Source organism: Phocoena sinus, chromosome 1 (assembly GCF_008692025.1).
Source record: "Phocoena sinus isolate mPhoSin1 chromosome 1, mPhoSin1.pri, whole genome shotgun sequence".
NCBI lineage: Eukaryota > Metazoa > Chordata > Mammalia > Artiodactyla > Phocoenidae > Phocoena > Phocoena sinus.
This window is the reverse complement of record NC_045763.1, coordinates 56,199,364-56,220,584: the sequence shown is the minus strand read 5'-3', so window position 1 is coordinate 56,220,584 and position 21,221 is coordinate 56,199,364. Positions and strand designations below refer to the sequence as shown.

Here is a 21,221-nt window from a genome sequence, read left to right as displayed (position 1 = left end):
AAAAGGAAGATAAAACCTACTTTGAGGGATTATTAGTAAAAAATGAAAATCACTGGACACACATTAGATATCAACAAATGTTTTTATTACTATTTATAAGTTTTTAAAAAACTTCTAAGACCTTGAAATACAGAATGGGTTGGACGTGAAGTAACCTGTTAACGTTGGAAGGTTAATTTCTTAAGTTCCTATTACTCTCATGCTTCACAAGCTGATCTCTTGCTCGGTGGCAAAAAGGGGCAGAGGCCTGTGAGAAATGCATCGCAGTGCACAAAGATATGGTGAAGGGCACTCCAAATTCGAGACGGGTAAACCTATGGCCAAATCCTGACAATTTCACTTTCTGCGTTCGCAGATCTCTCATTCTTGCATTGCTGTTTCTAGAATACGTGATGAAAAGAAGCGAGTGAGGGCTGGGGGAGTGAGAGAAGCCGCATGGGGGCGGGGCGCGAAGGCTAGAGGCGCTGGGTTCTGCGCGGAGGCGGTGCCGCCGCCTCCGCCTTCACCGCGGTCCCCGCCCCCCTTTCCGGGGGCAGCCGCGCGTGACATCACGGGGAGGCGGGACCGGCCGCGGGGTGGTAGGCGGGGCCAGCCGCGGGGCGAGGCGGGAGGCGGGTAGCGCAGGCCGCGGCGGCCGTGGAGTAGGTAGCAGCCGCAGACTGCCGAGCCCAGCGCCCCAGCCCTGGTAGCCCAGCCTGCGCCCCCTCCTCAGCCCCCGGTGCGTGTACGCTGGGGCTCTGGGGGGCTGGCCGCTTAGGGAGCGGGCCGTCCGACCCTGACCCGCGCAGTGACCCGGAGCCCCCCGGCCCAGGCGCACACGGAAGTGGTGAGTGTCACCGACTGGAGGTAGAGAAGCCTGCGGCGCCCGGAGGTTAGGGGCGGGGAGCCCGGCGCTGGCTGGAGACGCGGCCGCCGCTCTGGGGCCTCGCGCGTCGCGCACCCGGGGCCGCTCCTCGAGCGTGGCGCTGGACCTGGGGGCCGGGCCGGGGCAGGGTGGGGGCGAGCGGGGCGGGCGGGGAAGGCGGGGGATTTCCAGCTGAGCGGAGACGGCCGGTGCCGGGAGGTCGGAGGCCGGGGGCCCCAGGCCCGAAGGGGAAAGGTTAAGGCTCGCTGCCCCCTCCCCCAGAGCGCACACCAAGTTTTCATAAACAAGCCTGGGACGCGCTGACATCCTGTTTATACCACCCTGAGATACAGGCGCGGGCTTGAGGTTGGACGTCCCTCGCTGTTGCACGGAGAACTTGACCGCCAGCCCTCTGACAGAATTGCCGGGGAGCGGAAGGAGGATTTTTCAGGCCTCAGGACGGATGCTGAGCGTCTTAGCCATTTGACTTCTTTGCCATCTCAGCGAGGGAAAGTTTCTGGGATTTGGGGCCCAGTTTGGGGCAGGGGGGCGTCTGGGGACTCAGGAGACGCCCCCTTTCCTTTTAGGTTCTGTTGGGACACTGGCCCCAGGTAGCGGGCGGAAAGTCTGAAAGACGCTCACTGGGCGAGATGGCCAGGGAAGAGGAACAGTGAGAGCGAACCACTCAGGGAATTGCGAGTCCTGCTGTAAAGGACTAGTAACCGAAACTGGGGCTGGTCTCTGGCTCCATGTGTAACTCCTCAGACCCCATCCGCACGCCGTCGCCAAGCATCAGAGGGAGTCGTCGCTTTAGCAGGACTAGTAAACACCCCTCTCAGGTCACTCCCCTAGGTTCCAGGGATGTGGGCGCCTTGGATGTGTTTACCGAGGAACTTCTCTAGGGGACTAGATAAAGGGTATGATTATTGCCAGGTGTTTGTGCACATTTTTTTGTTTTTTTGATTGTATATTCTTTGCGAATTCTTGTGTGTCCATGGGAAAGAGGATCCCATCGTCCGTGCCACTTCTCTTAATACGTGGCTGTGAGCTGTCTTATGCCCCTGGTTGGATACATGCTGTTGACTTTTTTTTTTTTTTTAAGAGTGCAGGGCTTTTTTCTCAGTGGCAAGAGTTTACAGCTGTATAGAATTGTTATTACTTTTTTGGGAAAGCATTAAAAACCTGACATAGTTAAGTGATGAGTATAATGCAGAAACAACTAGGTATGATCATGGAGTGTTTGATTGTTGGCTTTTTTTTTTTTTTAGAAAAAAGATTTGAGTTATGGGCATTTACACAGTGGAAAAAATTTTTAAGATGAACATTTTATATTGATTACATTTTTGTTCCTCGCTTTCCGAAACTCCATTTTGTGTTGTTTCTGCCTTTGCTTTGGGTGACTGATGTTTTTCAAGACCAGGCAGTCGTTTTTATTGAAGGATCAATGTATTCTTTTGTACTTTGTGGTGAAGGTTAATGGAGGCTACAAGGGTACCAGACACTTTGGGTACAATATGCATTGTAATATGGAGAAAATGTCTCCTATGTATAGATCCAGATCACATTTAAAGATGCAGGTACCTGCGTGATTGTGGACATTATGAATAGGAATAGTCACAACCTCTTTAACTTTGCATGTCATATCAACTAAGCACTTACACCGTATCTTAGTTTCTCTAAATAGCTACAAAAATGTATTTTTTTAATACTAGGATTGCAGTGTGACACTCCATGTTGAATAAAGCCAGTTTAGTTTCCCTACTCCACAGTATACTAATTGCTTATTATTATTGGGAAGTGATGAAAGAGGGTGAATAAATTATACGTACATAGACAAAATAATTCAAACATTTCCCGAAATATAACTACATTTCAATTTGTTGTAATTTAGTCAGTCTTAATAGCAATTTGGCTAATGTTCTGTATGTACTGGTAATTATCTTTCTGATCAATTGGTATCTACCTTTTACAGATGTAAGTTGTTAAGGGGAATTAGCTTGCAAAATGTTTTCAATTCAAGCTTTTGCTAAAAAGCTGGTAGAAAGTAAGGAATTTTGAGGGCAAAGTTGCTTTTGCAGGAAAAGAGACTCATTAAATGGCATGAAGAAATTTAAGCTGAGTGCTTTTAAATGGGATAGTGAGGTCTGCCACTTTAGATTCTGGGTTCACAAACACTAGTGGTTTCAACTGCAGACCACAGATTCTAATAATGTTTTGAAGTTATCACTTAGTTTCTTCTGAGTAGCTGGAAGTAACACATATATTTGGACAGAAACCCAGCTGGAGCAAGTATTGAGAATGTATAGGTTTATAAGAGTGGACACTAAGGTACAACTGCATTAATAAGGTTTATTAACAAAGACCAAGGTCTGTTTTCCGACTCCTCTGTTAAGTGTTTCCTCCCCCCACACACATTATTTTATATATCTTTATTATGTATATACTTATGTTCTAATGAGGTCATATGCTTTTAGAAGATTTATCATCTGAGATGTGAGTATTTACAAGGAAGTTTTTCTTGTTCATTTCCACATTAAAAAAAATTGTTTTAAGTGGATAGGGAGTTGATTAATTACTGAATCTTGCTGAGCAAGCAGCTTCTGATGGTCTGACTTATGGTGGTCCAGTGTTCTGTGGACCCTTATCATAGAATAAAGATGCCAGAAAGAACCTCGCAGATTCTTTTAGACCAGTGTTCCTCAGCTGGGTATGATTGTGCACCCAAGGAGATATTTGAGGTTTATGGAGACATTTTTGATTGTTAGAACTGTGGGGGTGGGGTGGGGTTGAGAGGAGGCAGTGTTACTGGCATCCAGTGGGTAGAGGCCAAGGATGCTGCTCAACATCCTACAATACATGGTGCAGCCGCCTACAGCAGAGAATTATTTGGCTCAAAATATCAATAGTGCTGGTCTTGAGAAATCCTGTTTTGGAATGCCAGGTGGGTAACGAGAAGATCCTGGCTTCTGTCATGGCAAGCTGCTTCACTTCAGGCCCCTATTTTCTTCATCTGTAAAATGAAAATAAAAATATCCATCTTGGCGATCTCACGAAGCTGTTGGGAAAAACTAGGTAAATAATGGATGGAAACTGAAGTGCTATGCAAATTATAACTATAACTATTGTGAATAGTTGATCTACAGTGCTGTGCCAATCTCTGCTGTGCAGCAAAGTGACTCAGTGATACACATAGAGACATGCTTTTTTACATTCTTTCCCATTATGGTTTATCACAGGATATTGAATATAGTTCCCTGTGCTATACGGTAGGACCTTGTTGTTTATCCATGCTATATATAGTAGTTTACATCTGCTAATTCTAAACTCCCAGTCCTTCCCTCCCCCCTCCCCCTCGGCAACCACAAGTCTGTTGTCTGTAAGACATGATTTTTTTAAAACCAGATGAATTGTTATATATACTGGTCGTTGAGGAGGAAAGGGGTTGAGGCAGTATGTTGAATGCCAGGATTGGATGGTTTGATGTTACTGAATTCTTTGTTATTCATTTTTTTGGGTAGAGGAATTATTTAATGTAGTTATGTAATTATTAGAACATAAATTTTTTAACGGTTTTTTTTTTTTTTTTTTTTTTTTTTTTTTTTTTGCGTTACGCGGGCCTCTCGCTGTTGAGGCCTCTCGCGTTGCGGAGCACAGGCTCCGGACGCACAGGCTCCGGACGCACAGGCTCAGCGGCCACGGCTCACGGGCCCAGCCGCTCCGCGGCGTGTGGGATCCTCCCGGACCGGGGCGTCCCCTGCATCAGTAGGCGGACTCTCAACCAGTGCGCCACCAGGGAAGCCCAACTGTATTTTTTTAAACATAAAGATTATTTTCTCACTATAATGAGGGAAAACTCATAAAAAAATTAGAACATAGAGGAAAGAAGAAAGTACAGGAGAAGAGTCATCCATGGTCTACTCCCTTTTCCATTTAAGGACAATAACGTTCTTAGCAATTTCTTTTCTGTTAGAGTCATTTATATTGGAAGAAGAGCTAACGATGAAAAAAGTGGCAGTAGTGACCAAGGAAGGTGCTGTTTGTTTCTATGCCCTTCATTTTCTCTTTTCTAATAAATATGATGTACGGGCAGTTACATTATAGGAGACATTAGAGGAATTGGTTCACTATTTTTATACTTTGTGGGCTAACCTCCAAGCTGTGTTCTCGTTTGGCATGTTGTTTCCTCTCTGCTTCTTGCTCTCCCCTGAATTCAGCTAGGTGTGCCACTATTGCTTCCTGTCCCGAAACCCTATGGTAACATGGGGTTTTAAACAGCTGCCATGTTGAAATGACCGGGTTTCTGGGGCAGGAAACTACTTCCTGTGAGTATTCTTTCCTGTGAAGTGCACCAGCTTTTTTGGCAGTTTGAGGCAAGAAGAAAGCATAAAACTTTAAGTTCGTTTCTGTGGTATATTTACTTCTGAGATTTTATGATCTGTGATTCTTAACAGCTGGCAGCGGGCACACATTTTTTCCTTGGTGCTCTATGAGTAAACTGCCGATCCTGAGGCAAGACCTGCTTTAGAAGCAAAACGAAAATTTCTTTAAGTCTACTCTAGGCAGAAGACAGAGCTGGTCTTTGTTCAGATATTTTTAATCTGTGGTAACTGAATTTACTTACCAGTAATATTCACACAGCATTTTGTTCATCCATTTATTCATTCAGTAAATACTTTTTGAGCTCCTGCTATGAGTCTCAGGGAGTGAATAAACAGAACAAAACAGGCAAAAATCCTGCTTTTATAGAGTTTACAGTTTAGTGGAAGACCCTTGAGCCTGTTGAGAGTTTCTCAGTTGCAGGTTATACACGGCAGCCACTGTGACTAGAGCAGGGTACTGAGAGGCAGCAGAAGGAGGTAGGGCTGGACATTCAGGATGGGGCCAGACTGTGAAGACTGCACAAGTCTGTGTACAGTGTGAGGTCAGGGACTGTGACCTGTGTTGATCGAATGAACAGGGAAGATGGGAAGCCATTCACAGTTTTTGAGCTCAAGAATAACATTAGAAAATGCAACAGCTGTGAAGCACTGACAGTTCTATAAAGGGTCAGCTTCATTTGACCATTGTGCAACTCTTCATCCTCCCCATCACAGAAAACATTCCTTACTTATCCACCACTTATCAACTGTTAGAAGACTACTAGGAAATAGAAAATGCTTAGAGCCAAAATAGATGTCATGAAGTCTGTATATGCTTTCCTTATAGTAGAGTAAAACTTATTTTTGGTTTGCTTTTAATTTATAAAGGATTTGTAGACAATCTACCTAACTGGTTTTCAAGTCAATAGGAGATTAAATACAAAAAACACAAGAGATGGGAATTGTTAAGAGGATGAATACAGGAAGGAACATTCTCTGAGGCAGGCAGTGTTAGTTTTTATATTGGAAGTGAATGAGGAGAGGTTTATGAAAAGCAGAGCCATAACTCAAAAAGTGGAGCACCTTGGCTGGGGCCATTTAGTGGAGGGGTGAATGCCATCGTAAATACCTTAGCATATTGAAGGTGTCACTTTCACAGTACAGTACAGTAATTGGTGTTGATAATGACCAGTCCATTAAGAAGAGAAGAGGTCAAGTTGTGGAGCATAATGGAGATGAGGCCATATAGTTCTGGACTTTAGCAGAAAAGGGCAGCCTGAGGGCTTGGGAGGTGAGCAAGTGGTGGGCAGAGGTGGGGGTGGAGTAAGAAGCTGCAGTCAGGATTGCGACAGGACAGGCTTGAAGAAGAGGTTTTCTTCAGCGTTAAAACCCAGTGAGGAATCTTTGCTTCACAGAAGGAGCTTTCACTCTTCAGGGTAAGTGATTGGAGAGGTCTGCAAGAGGAGGCTGCCTCTGCAAAACTTAAAAAGGGGAGCTGTGGCTACCTGTGGAGAAGGGGGTAACAGCTGGAACCCACCAGTTGGGGTGGTGCGGGGGACTAAATCAGGTCAACTAAATTACGCCTCTGGATGGTGCACAGACTGATTTACTGTAGATTAGTCTTGTTTTTCATAATCTGTGTTTTTGGAAGCTCTGGAGCTGGACCGTTGGTTTGATCCTAGCTGTAAGAATGTGGGCAAGTTATGCCTGTTGCCTTATCCATAAAATGAAGATAAGATGGTACCTACCTCTAAGATTGTTTTGAGGATTGAGTGACTACACCTAAATACACCTAACGATTTTGGAATGGTGCCAGGTACATGTTGTGAGCTAAACATTTGTTAGCACGCGCGCTCTCCTTTTTTTTTTTCCTCCTTCTGATTGGTGAGTATGCTTTGTGGTAAAAACAAAGAGCTCATTATATTCAGAATGCCTTAAGATGGTAGGGAAGTGTGACCCACTAAATGCAAAACAAAGAGTAGCTGATACATTCTATATTACAAAGGCTTCAGTTAGAAATGGATAAGTCAAAAACATTTAGGCACCTAAACAAGGCAGTTTCTCAAATCTAGAAGAGATATAGACCGCACCAAGGTGGTAGATAAGTTATTTTTAAGAAAAAATGAGAAACAAAGTGTTTTTAATTTTACTTTAAATGCCATCCAAGGTATATAATTTGGTAGGAATGTACTAGACTTCCCGGGAAAGTCAGTACTGTGTTGCTCTCCCTGATTCAGTTTACTTAGCGAGTGGTGAGCTGTTGGCAGAAAGGCACAGGCATACCTGTTTGTAAAATGGTGTCTTTAGAGTTGTGTGGAAATTTAAAATCTTATAAATCAGATAATATGCTATGGAGTTTTGCTGTTTAATGAATTATAAAAGTGTAAGAGAACTCTTAAATATATGTTGTTTCCCCTGAATGCTGTTTTATTAGTTTCTTTTTCCATGTATGTGTTGCATTTTCCTAAAACAAGATTTACCCCAAATATAAAATTGTACAAAAAGTTGGTCCTTCCTCCTAATCATATTTTGAATATATCTGTAGTTCTTTCTTAGTAATGTTTATGTTGCATTTATTCATATTCTCAAGAACAGTAGTTGTCATGTGGTTGGAAAAGAGCTCTTGATGATAGTCTCATCCCATGTGCTTTGATACCAAAGACGTTAGCTGTCTCTTTTCCTTGTCTTTCTATTTGAGAAGGAAAATAACAGTAGAACTCCCTAATTTTTATTGGGTGGGGGGGTGCAGTAGGTAAGGAAGTCCAGCTCATATAGTGAACAGGCTGACCTGTAGGTATTTAAAATAATAAATTTAGGTCTATTAATTTCAGGTACATTAATTCAGACAAGTTCGAATGTATAAAGTGGGAATAGATAAGAACAATTTGTAATTAATGCAACTCTTGTTTTTAATGGTGTTTTAAAGGGCTTAAGGGTATTAGAACTGACAGCAGTTCATTCAGTTAAGCACAATTATATCTGCAGGCTTATTTGCACAGTTAATTAAGCTCAACTATAGCAAGGCTGTAAATTATAGCAATTTTTTTCAATTAGTAGAATTTAAAATAATCTTTTATGTTATGGTGAGAGAAAAGACAGAAGAAAAATATCAGGGAGAAAACAATCTACCAAATGTATATTTTCCGAGTGAAAAATCTTGTTATTAAACTAGTTTAATTGATCACACACAGGGAGGCAGACAGATGTGACTCATACAGTAAAGAAGTGCACTGGATGTTTGGATGTTTTGCCAGGTACACCTGCAAACCCATTTTAGGGCTAGTTCACAAAGTACAGACTTAAAAAAAGAAGATGCTTAATGCCTAAATTTAATATTCTGAACGATTTTGTTCCAGAAAAGCCGTCTGTAAAACTTTAGGCAGGTCTGCTAATCACTGTATATCAGTTACCTAATTGGGAAAATCATTTGATGTTTGGTGGTATCTCCAAAACACCCCATCTTTTTACTTGTTTAGAATGACCTTCACTCAGTTGGTCAGAAGTAGGAAGGGGAGGTCAGAGGAAGCCAGACTGGCCTGAACGTAAATTGTAAGCCTACTTGATGTGGATTTGTGAAGTAAGCCACTTGGGATGCACAAACTGGCTGAGATAAAAACACTCTCAGGTTTTCATGTTCATTCCATTATGTAACAATTATCTGTAGGTTGCATATTATGTGAGAACAAGACGGTCCTGATTTCTGCCCTCAGAAGCTTCCTTGCTACTGGAAGACACAATAACTCAACAATTATTCAACTGTTTGTTTTAATTATTCTGAGTACTTGGAGAGATGTCTTAGTTTGGTATAAAGCAGAGGTGGGGGGCAGTAAGAAGAGGGGGTCTTTGTGACACTTTTTTTTTTTTTTACGTTGGAATCTGAAGGGTGAAGGAGTTAGCCAGGCTAAGAGAGTGGGAGCCTGTTAGCGCAGGCTCACAGCGTGCGCAAAGGATCTGAGGTGGAACCAACACTGCAACTGGAGCAGAGAGGATCGAGAGGCAGGCTGGTGAGGTCAGACTTGAGTCACTGTATGAAAAACAGAAGTATCCCACCCCCACCACACCGGGAGCACCTCTGTCCACTCTGCTGCCAAATGCCTTGAAAGCCTTACTTCCTCCCACTCACTCATTCTTTAACCCTTTGCAACCTGACTGCCACCTCCACACACTTGAGACTTATTCTTTGAGGTCACCAGTGACTTTTTGCTGTCATACTTAGGCCTTTTTTCTGTGCTTGTTATCTAAAGCATTTGATGCTGCTAAACACCCCCTTCCTGAAAGATGTCCCACACCGCACTGCTGTCTGGCTTCTGAGACACAATACTTCTCTCCTTTCTGTCTGTGTCTTTGCTCTCTTCTCTTTGGTGTCTTCTCTTCCTCTCCTCTCTCGCCGCCCCCAATACAGACTTTCTTAAAGGTTCTGAGAACGGCAGATCTTATTTATTCCTAGAACTGTGCAGATGACCTGCTTTCACCTGTGCCCCAGTTGTCCCTTTTATTCATATTTCTTCTTCTCCACTCCCTACCTCCCCAAATACCAGCTGAACAGCTTTAGGCACTGGCCAAGGCACTGGGGACACAGTGGGGAACAAGAGGCAGGGCCCTGTTCTTAAGGAGCCAACATTCTAAGATGTTAAACATGGCGATAAATAGGTGCTGTTACGTGCGATAAAGAAAATTAAGTATGGTAATTGGTAGAGAATGCTTAGGTGGGTGGGAGAGGGGCTACCTCTGAGGAAACGACATTTGGGCTCAGACCTGAATGATGGGTGATGAGCAGGAGCCAGCTCATGCCATGACCTGGAGGAAGAGTACCAGGCAGGGAGCAGCAGGTGCTGAGGCCCCACGGGGGGATGATCTTTCCATTTCATCTGGGCTCCCTTACCTGCATGTCTTGTTGACACCTCCCAGTTAACTGCTCCAGAATTAATATCATCTCTTTTTCTGACCCAGCCAACCCAGTGGATGATTTCTCTGTTCCTCTTAGTACTATCTCTGTTCACCACCCTCAGAACCAGTGGTCAGAAAACTTATCCTGTAGAGAGGAAGACAGTAAATATTTTCGGCTTTGAGGATCATGCCACTCTGTGACAACTCCACGGTTCTGCCACTGCAGAACTAAAGCAGACATTGACAACGTGTAAACCAACAAGTGTAGCTGTGTTCCAGGAGAACTTTACATACGGACGTTGACATTCGAGTTTCCACTTGTCACAAAATATTATTTTTTTCCCAACCACTTAAAAATGTAAAAATTTGTATAGCTTCCTGGCTGTACAAAACAGGCAAGAGGCCAGATTTGGCATGTGGGCCCAAGTTTGCTGACCCCTGCCTTAGGTCATCTTGGTTTCTCGCCCTGCTGCGCCCCTCCCGCACCCCCTCCGTCCCCCAGTCCAGCAGTCTGCCAGGCCCTCTCAGTGCTCCCTCCCAGTGTGTGGCTTCTTTGTCTTCTCCCCATTCCCTGCCTCTGACCTAGCTTTTCTTTACCTGAGGGATCACAGTAATCTCCAGCCTAGTCTCCCTGCTTCTAGCCTTTCCCTCCAGTCTGTCCTCCATACAGACATTGGATAATCTTCCTGCAGCTTGACTCAGGTCACAGAATTTCCCTGACCGCAGCCTTTGGAAGCCCCACAGAAAACAGTCCAAATTCCACCTTACTGTAGTATTCCAGGCTCCTTGTCATAAGATTTCAACTTTTCAGCTTATTCTCCCATTTCTCTCCTTCTGTGCCAAAGTAGATTGTTCACTATTTTGCATTTGTGCCTCAGACATTCCTCATATTTTTCTGCCTCCTCCTCCTCCACGGACTTTGCCCGTGCCTCATGCTCTCTATCTGTCACAATTCTGTAGCTTTCAAGGCCCCTTCAAATGTCCCTGTTCTCTCCGCCCCAACCCCCAACAAGAGGCATGTGTATACTTAGTGCTTCAGTGGTGTGTGATCCTCTTTTCTAGGGCATTGTCTTCTGCCTTGTGCTTCAGTTCCTTTGTAGACTTCCCTCCACTGTGCAGTCCCAAGGTTCTTGAGGACAGAGACTTATTCATTGTAATATGCCCTTTCACAGAAGATACCTGGGTTATTATTGAGTAAATGCTAAATCCTCTGTAGACAATTTGTAGAGGTTCAAAGTGGGAACTTTTTTTTTTTTTTTTTTGCGGTACGCGGGCCTCTCACTGTTGTGGCCTCTCCCGTTGTGGAGCACGGGCTCCGGACGCGCAGGCCCAGCAGCCATGGCTCACGGGCCCAGCCACTCAGCGGCATGTGGGATCCTTCTGGACCGGGGCACGAACCCGTGTCCCCTGCATCAGCAGGTGGACTCTCAACCACTGCGCCACCAGGGAAGCCCCGGGAGCATTTTTACTAGAAGGAGTTTGGCCAAATTAAATCCTTGATTCTTATATAAAGTAGTACAGTTTTGTGAATGATCACCAAGTATTTTGGAAGACTATGGTGATATTCTTCGTCCTGTCAGTGGCTTAAATAAATAAGTTTAGGCAAATTTTTGATGTTCCTCTTCAGGAATTTATGTTTCTTTTTATAAAAAAGGAAAAGAGAAAGACTTGTGTAAATCATAATGTTTCCTTGCCCGAAAACTCGAGGCCAAGTTATTTGCTTATTTTAGGTTGCTATTCATTTTTCTTACAGTGATCTCCCTGCCTCAGTCTCCCACCAGATCACTTTTCACATGTATTAAGTCCTCCTTTTAATGAATGGTTCTGTTTTGTAAGTCTTATATATTTATAAGAGTAGCCCCAACTTATATTTTGGTGAGAAATAGAAATTTAAATAATAAATACTAGGCCCTTGATTTACCCAACCTGAGGTGACACCAAGATGGTAAATATCTTGAAAGGAGCAGGCAAAAAAAGGCTCTGGGGCAATATGGGAATCATGATGTGGGTTTGGTGGAAAATGAGAAAAGCACTTTCTCAATCTTCTGGTGAACTTGTGCTTGGGGTAGCTTCCAGGTTTGTGGGATGTGTAGCACATCTTGTCCAATGGGAAGGAGAGGGAGCAAGAGGATGAGACTCAGGATTAGGCAGCTTTCCTCTAATAAGAGTTTGATAGTGTCTGGTCTTACATTTAGGTCTTTAATCCATTTTGAGTTTATTTTTGTGTATGGTGTTAGGGAGTGTTCTAATTTCATACTTTTACATGTACCTGTCCAGTTTTCCCAGTACCACTTATTGAAGAGGCTGTCTTTTCTCCACTGTATATTCTTGCCTCCTTTATCAAAGATAAGGTGACCAGGGCTTCCCTGGTGGCACAGTGGTTGAGAGTCCACCTGCCGATGAAGGGGACACGGGTTTGTGCCCCAGTCTGGGAAGATTTCACATGCCGTGGAGCGGCTGGGCCCGTGAGCCATGGCCGCTGAGCCTGCGCGTCCGGAGCCTGTGCTCCGCAACAGGAGAGGCCACAACAGTGAGAGGCCCTTGTACCGCAAAAAAAAAAAAAAAAAAGATAAGGTGACCATATGTGCATGGGTTTCTCTCTGGGCTTTCTATCCTGTTCCATTGATCTATATTTCTGTTTTTGTGCCAGTACCATACTGTCTTGATTACTGTAGCTTTGTAGTATAGTCTGAAGTCAGGGAGCCTGATTCCTCCAGCTCCTTTTTTCGTTCTCAAGATTGCTTTGGCTATTCGGGGTCTTTTGTGTTTCCATACAAATTGTGAAATTTTTTGTTCTAGTTCTGTGAAAAATGCCATTGGTAGTTTGATAGGGATTGTATTGAATCTGTAGATTGCTTTGGGTAGTACAGTCATTTTCACAATGTTGATTCTTGCCAATCCAAGAACATGGTATATATCTCCATCTATTTGTATCATCTTTAATTTCTTTCATTAGTATCTTATAATTTTCTGCATACAGGTCTTTTGTCTCCTTAGGTAGGTTTATTCCTAGGTATTTTATTCTTTTTGTTGCAATGGTAACAAACTCTTAGAGGAAGACATAGGCAGAACACTCTATGACATAAATCATAGCAAGATCCTTTTTAACCCACCTCTTAGAGAAATGGAAATAAAAACAAAAATAAACAAATGGGACCTAATGAAACTTCAAAGCTTTTGCACAGCAAAGGAAACCATAAACAAGACCAAAAGACAACCCTCAGAATGGGAGAAAATATTTGCAAATGAAGCAACTGACAAAGGATTAATCTCCAAAAGTTACAAGCAGCTCAATAACAAAAAAACAAACAACGCAATCCAAAAATGGGCAAAAGACCTAAGAGACATTTCTCTAAGGAAGATACACAGATTGCCAACAAACACATGAAAGAATGCTCAACATCATTAATCATTAGAGAAATGCAAATCAAAACTACAGTGAGATATCATCTCACACGAGTCAGAATGGCCATCATCAAAAAATCTAGAAACAGTAAATGCTGGAGAGAGTGTGCAGAAAAGGGAACCCTCTTGCACTGTTGGTGGGAATGTGAATTGGTACAGCCACTATGGAGAACAGTATGGAGGTTCCTTAAAAAACTACAAATACAACTACCATATGACCCAGCAATCCCACTACTGGGCATATACCCTGAGAAAACCATAATTCAAAAAGAGTTGTGTACCAAAATGTTCATTGCAGCTCTATTTACAATAGCCAGGACATGGAAGCAACCTAAGTGTCCATCAACAGATGAATGGATAAGGAAGATGTTGCACATATATACAATGGAATATTACTCAGCCATCAAAAGAAACGAAATTGAGTTATTTGTAGTGAGGTGGATGGACCTAGAGTCTGTCATACAGAGTGAAGTAAGTCAGAAAGAGAAAAATACCGTATGCTAACACATATATATGGAATCTAAGAAAAAAAAAAAAGGTCATGAAGAACCTAGGGGTAAGACGGGAATAAAGACACAGACCTACTAGAGCATGGACTTGAGGATATGGGGAGGGGGAAGGGTAAGCTGTGACAAAGTGAGAGAGTGGCATGGACATATTTACGCTACCAAACGTAAAATAGATAGCTAGTGGGAAGTAGCCACATAGCACAGGGAGATCAGCTAGGTGGTTTGTGACCACCTAGAGGGGTGGGATAGGGAGGGTGGGAGGGAGGGAGACAGAAGAGGGAAGAGATATGGGAACATATGTATATGTATAACTGATTCATTTTGTTATAAAGCAGAAACTAACACACCATTGTAAAGCAATTATACTCCAATAAAGATGTTAAAAATAGAAAAAGATTAGGCAGCTTTTACTACATCAGCTGTTTACATGCTTTGAATTTGATATTTAATTTGATCTTCTAATAGCCAGAGAGTTGGATCTTAATGGCATCATTTTCCAGATGAGCAAACAAAGCTAATAAATGGCAGAGCTGGAATTCAAATGTGCAGCGCTCTCACTAAAAACAAAACAAAACACAACAAAAAACTTTCTACTCTTCCACTGTCCCCCAGCTTTACTGAGATCTCATTGGAAAACCCTTCAACTCTTAAAAAAGCCTCCTTTCTATTGTCTTGTTAGTTGTCCCACCTCCCTTTTATTTCTGACATTGGCATTTAAATGAGAACCCATGGAATGCGTTCCTATCCTGTTTTCCAACGTAATGCTTCTGAAGTAGTTTTAGGCTTTTGGAGAAGTGTCTCTAGCCACCTATGTTGTATTTGGTATTGTTAGGTGCTAAGTAATAAAGAGGATCTGAAAGGAATTTTTTTTTTTTTTTTTTTTTTTTTTGGCAGGCATCTGAGGGTGTGGGAGGTGAGATGGGTAATTGGGTTAATTTAGCTGTCCTAAAGATAATTTAGTATTTTCCTGTGAAATATCTTTGACATTTTAAAATCAAACTTGATTTACTGTTATTTTATATTACCTGGTTATTATGTAACATGTCCCACAATTACCTGTTTGGATCTGAGTATACTAGATGTGTTGTGAAAAGCACTCTGGACTTAGAACCAGGAGGAGCCGGTCTTAGGCTTTCCTCTGACACTAGCTCTGTGATTTTGGGCTCATAATTGATCCTCAGTTTTTCTTAACTGTAAAGTGGATTTAATAGAACCTATCACCAAGGTGGTTTTGTGAAGGTTAAATGAGGTAGATCACTGCTTCAGACAGTGCCTGAGATTCAGTAGCATTTAATAAATGTTAGTTACCCACCCCCATCCCAAATATTGAACATTGCCAGAAAGTCTGTAAATGTAATGTAACATTTATGTTTATAAGTGGGGACTTTATAGATACATATTATTCAAGTTATGAACTTCTGATGCAGGAAGCCCACTTATGCAAATAGCTGGGTTCCCACTACTACAAAAGCATCAGTATAAGATAGTGGTTTGGACTCCCAAATCTGGAACCAGCATCTGTGGGTCTGAATCCTGCTTTATTTTACAAGCTGAGTTTATTTTACTAGCAAGTTATTCAACCTCAGTTTTCTCAACTGCAAAGTGAGGATAATACCACCTACCTTATAGGGTTGTAAGGATTAAATGAGCAAGTTTGTATATTTGTATACCAACATCCTATAAAGGTTTGCCACTTATTATTTGTTATCCTCCCATCTTCTCATTGTATAGACAGCCAGTAAGTCATCTGGAAAGTCCCTGAGATTCCATCTCATATCTTCTCTGATCAGGAGAATCCTCCGTACGTCATATACCTGTCTTTTCCCTCTGTCTTCAGTCTCTTCCTGGTTACTGCATTTTAGTTCATGCTACCCTTTTCTCATGTGTAATGCACTTTCATCAATCCCCTTTGTACATTTCTTGCCTAGACACTTAAAAAAATCTGTTCTATGTGAAACCCCAAACATTTTCTAATAGTGACTGATAATCCCAGCTATGTGTTCAGGATACTTTTTTGTGTGTGTGTGTGTGTGTGTCACGCGGGCCTCTCACTGTTGTGGCCTCTCCCGTTGCGGAGCACAGGCTCCGGATGCACAGGCTTAGCGGCCATGGCTCACGGGCCCAGCCGCTCCGCGGCATGTGGGATATTCCCGGACCGGGGCACGAACCTGTGTCCCCTGCATCAGCAGGCGGACTCTCAACCACTGCGCCACCAGGGAAGCCCCAGGATACTTTTATTCCAAGGAAGATGAAAGTTGTATAATCTCAAGCAAATGAAAAAAATGTATGTAAAGTATTGTTTATGGAATGCTTATTCTGTGCCAGTCATTCAGATTAATAAACTGAGGCTTAGAATGGTTGAATAACATGTTTAAAGGCACCCAGCTTTTATCTGGGGGAACTTGGATTTGAGTTAGGCCAGGTCTACCTGGCCCTTGGTCTCAAAATCCCTGAGCTTAGTTGCCATAAAACTACAGGCACCTCCTCGCCACTCCATCTGTACCCCTTATTAACGTACACTTGACTTTCCATCAGACTCCAGCTTTCAGATGACAAGATCACTCATGGTTCTCTTTGGCTGCAGTAATATTCTGCTCATTTGCTAGGGCAGCTGTATAGTGTTTCAGATACTTTGTGTTAAATTGGTCTTTTGTGTGTTGGCTTGGAAACCTAACCACATTTATAGTAGTGTGTATTGGGGGAAAATGTGCTCCAAATTTCAAACAACCAACTGGGAATGAATTTTTAAAAACGCCCAACTGTTTATAAACTCAAGACTACCAGTGTAGTTGTTAGAGTATATTACCTTCATTGATATACTTTAAAGGCTTATGTGTCATACTTGAACCAGACACAGTCTGGAATGGTATACACATTATTGCACTAATTTGCTTAGTTGTCTGTCCTCATCTGTGGCTGACGTTTGTATCACCAACCACTACCATTATGTTTGCCACATAGTAGGGATCCAGTGAGGAGACCTATTTAGTCCTCTTTAAAAAAATCCATGGTTTTTTTATACTTTTCTGTAGCTAGATATATTTCAGTAAGAAAAAAATCAATGGAACGTCAGGCAACATTGAAAGAGGAATATTGCCATGCAGCTACGAATCAGATGAAAATACTGCTTATGCTAGGCGGAATTAAGATATTTACAGGTATTTGGGAGCCAGACACTTATGAGAATATTGCTTTGATTATTGGGAAGCAAGGAAAGCAGTCAAACGAGTTCCTTCTTGGCTTCGAGTCTTGTTTACTTTTCTTAGGTTAGAACTGATAACTCTAATGGTTTTAAGAGAACATGGAGACAGGTCTGCTATGAAATGCCAGCATATTTAGTTCTAAGTTTATAGACATTTTCTAGTAAGTGCTGTTTAAGGGTTTGTAGCTACACAATGATCATAACATCTTATAATAATTTTAAGAGTTTGAAGAAAGCAAAGCCTTCCAGGGACACTTCCTTCCCCAATTTTACAACAGAGAAAACTAAGAGTCAGAGCACTTAGTGACTCACCCAAGACCTCTGTGGGCCACCACTTTAGCATCATGCTCAATTTGTGATTGAGTCATAAATGATACAGAAGGTAGTCAGAGGTAGAACTTAGGTAACTAAATATGTACCCATTTGTTCAAATAGTTCTGAGACGTCTAAGATGTATTTGTGGGTAGGAGATTTGGAAATTATCTGAGAGAAGTTAGGATTATGTAGGGTCCAGTCATTACCTTGGATATTATGAAGGGCAGTATCTCGTGGGAGAAGAGATGGCAAACTGTTGTTTACGGCCCTTGCCACACTGGAATTTGCAGAGGTTAGGGACCAAGTCCCTCTTATTTATCCTTCTAGTCCTAGTCAGCCTTGTGCCTGCTAGTGAGCAGCTGGTCAGTAGTGGAGTATTATTGATCACATGAATGCCAGGCATAGACACTAACTGTGGGTTTGTCTTGTGGAAGGCCTATTTGATTGTTTGGCTGGCATTTCTTTTTTTGTGTTGTTCCTTTTGTCAAGAGAAAAACCTCTTGACACAGCACCCCTAATCTAATTAGACCTTAATGGAGGTAACAGTTATATTAAGAACAGGAAAAACAAAGTGTTGAGAGGTCATTACAGATAAAAAGGTGCTCTCTTGTATAACTTTCATTTGAGACTTCAGGCAGCTGAGGTTCAGAGAGGTGAAGTGATTTTGAGTTAGCCCCAAGCCCTGTACTCGCCCACTGTGCCCCGTGGCTGCACTGCTCTTGACTGGTTTTGGGGAACAGCACAGCCTGTAATGCCTCCCCTCTGACAGTCTGCTCAAGTCCAGCTGCTGACGGGTGCCTCTGCTGCCACCTGGTTTCACAGAGCCTCCTGGAGGCCTGGTCTTCAGGCCTGCTGCCTCTGGTCACACTCAAGGCCCTGCCCACATACCACATGCCACCTGTCTTTGTCTTGTTCTTGCAGCGGGGCCTGCTCTCAGCACATTCTCACCGTGGGAATGAAGCCTGGGAAGTAATTCGGTCAAGGTATTTATGACTGAAACAGGGTGCCTCAAAGCAGACAATCTGCTAACCCTGACTTGGGCCTCTGAGGAGAGAAAAGTTTTTATTTCTTCTTTTCCTTTTACCTTTTTCTTTAGTCATTTAAAAGCTTCGGGCTGTGAATTAAAACTAATTGTAACTTTTTAATTTTATACAAGAAAGATACGTATTTTATGGGATCTCCATTGATCTGTATTATGTTTCCTTTCTAGAGACATTAGGCCGTTGCATTTTTAGTTGTTTCTCTAAAGAGTTATTTTTGAATTAATTATAGATAATTTATCCAAGCTATGTTCAAAAAGTGGTTTCATGTAGAATACTGTTAGCCATTCTTGCATTTACTTTTAGAGAAGTCAGGATGTAAGCCTAATATTGGCCCTTATGAGTCAGTCATTAGAAATTTGCTATGGCTACTGGTGAATTCTTTAAAAATTTAGTTAACATTTTAAAGAAATAACATATTTGCATTTTATGAAAATCAGAAATAAATAATTCTAAGATGTCACTCAGATAAACATTTTTGTTAATATTTTAGTGTTTTTTGTTTCAGACTTTGTTTCATGCATATATGGAACTATTAAGTTAAAAAATTTCCAAGGAGATCATAGAACATAGTGCTGTAATCTGGTTTGTTCACCAAGTGACTTCTCATAATTTTACCCCTATGAGGTAATAACTTTTGGTTAGGGTGATAGCTTTTTATGGTACATGGTTTGGATGAATGAAAGTTTGTTTACCTAACCCTTTAATCTGTTGCATATATGTTATTTGTTTTTCCTACTATAAATAATCCTGTTACACCTTTGTGCCTTTTTTTTTTTTTTTAATTTTCTGATTATTTCCATTAGGAGACTATAAATGGTATTGTTGTCTGAAAGTTATTCACATTTTAAGATTTTGGGTATTATTTATGCCATGATTTAAAAAGCACACACTGTATTTTAACAGAAATATCATAAATCTGCCCAGTTGGTTTTTTCTAAGACAGTAAGTTCTGTAGGTTCCTTGACAAATAAATGGTCCTGGGGACTGCGGGATGCCTGAGCAGTGCTTCTAACTGTTAGATCTTCCCCTGAGCACTGTAAACATTCTGGACTGCCAGATTCTAAGATTTGCTCTGGAGGTGTGAGATAGAAGCCGCCTTAAATAGCTGGAAGATAATCCTCGGGAAGAGACAGGCTTTGTCATTTTTGTGTTTACCAGGTGTGCAGCATTGAACCTTTAAAACCCTTCCAAGTAAAATAGGGTCTTCCCCCCCACCCCCCTTATGATTAAAATGCTGGCTGCTAATCTTTCATGATAAAGAGAGAGCAGTTTCAGAAGATGGATCATTTCCTGATTAGTGGTTGTAAAGATTGCACATGGATGGTATCCCCAGTGTTGTGAAGTTATTTTATTGGTCAGGTCTGCTTCAGTGAAATCAACATGGCTGGCTTCTCTTTGCAAAGACTTGTGACAACAAGTTCATAACTACACTCCCTGGGGAGCTCAGTTTACTTTTAAGATTTTGCTTCAGGCATCTCTCTGCAGCCTTATGCTGTGAGTCTTTAAGATCCCAGATATGAAACTGGTTTGACATTAATTCCTAGCATGACAGCTTTTTAGATCTCCTCTTTGCCTAAGTCAGATGAAGTCTGCAGAGCTAGCAGCATTCCTTTTCCCTTTATTTTCTCCTTTCTCCATGTCTGCTGGTTCACAAAAGAGAGTAATTGTACCTAGGCAGTCATAAACATTATTGATTAGATTTGTATTTAATAAAATTAGACCTTGTCAATTATTAGTGAAAACTAAACCAAGGGAACCTATAGTTATGGAGCATTGAGTTGAACAACTTGGAAAGGGCAAAGTTCTTCAAATAAGGCACAGATAAAAGATCTTATCTGTATATTCTTCTGTTCTTTGACTTAAGTATTAGAATGTTCCTCCAAAGCCTCAGTTTTCAGGGTAATGCTTAGGTGTTCTCTTTTATTTTATACTTCAGATAATTTAGAAACACTTGTATTTCTAAATTTATTTCTATTTTATGCATTGTATAGCTCTCCCTCTATATAATCTAGTATAGATTTAGATTGATAATTTTTTAAAATTATTGTTTCTTCAGAAATGTAAAAATATTCTGGCCTAACACGATGATGTATTTACCAACTGGAAAGATTGTGTTAAATTTGGAATTGTACTTACTAAATTATGGAACTGTGTACTACTGTTCTAGTATGTGATACTGCAGATAAAATTTCAAAGGAACTATGGAGAGAAAATTCTTGTAGAGGGTCGTATTGCTCAGTGAAATTGCTTTTCTTTTGGATGTCCCTGTTCTCTTTTGGTGTTTGAGGTGTGGGGGGAGGAGGTTTGCACAGGAAAGGTGTTGAGATTTATTGGCCCAGGTAACTGGAGCCTCTACAGAGCAGGAGAAGAGAATCCGTGAGCTCCAGCGATGTCAAGGCATGATCTCTTTAGGAGTCCTACTTGGTTCTGCTTTTCTTTCATTGGTCTCATTTCTTGCCACAATGAAGTTTTCTCCAAATGGCTCAAAAGAGAACAACTGGCTGACCCAAGGTGGTGTTTTTCTGGCTTCCATTTGTCAAATCTCTCCAAAGGACTTTTGCTTGGGTCATCCTTTGGTCACGTAGGTGGACAGTCATCAGTAGGGGTCAGGGCAGGACACTGTGATCTGTAGTCCTAGCAGGACCACGTGGCATGAGA

At 41.9% G+C, this 21,221-nt stretch overlaps 1 protein-coding gene across 7 annotated transcripts in view; it reads left to right on the top strand.

Moving 5' to 3' along the window:
* Positions 1-21,221, top strand: part of JAK1 (Janus kinase 1) — a 238,437-nt gene that overhangs the window by 94,309 nt on the left and 122,907 nt on the right. For 2 of the 7 annotated variants that reach the window (XM_032636633.1, XM_032636624.1), the window contains exon 1: positions 587-826. The exons of 1 other annotated variant lie outside the window; for it this stretch is intronic. The gene's annotated coding sequence lies outside the window, so the exon portion shown is untranslated. Of the gene's footprint in view, positions 1-562; positions 827-21,221 lie in introns of those variants that run through there. 4 more of the 7 variants (XM_032636616.1, XM_032636619.1, XM_032636627.1 and 1 more) reach the window with 4 other exon arrangements.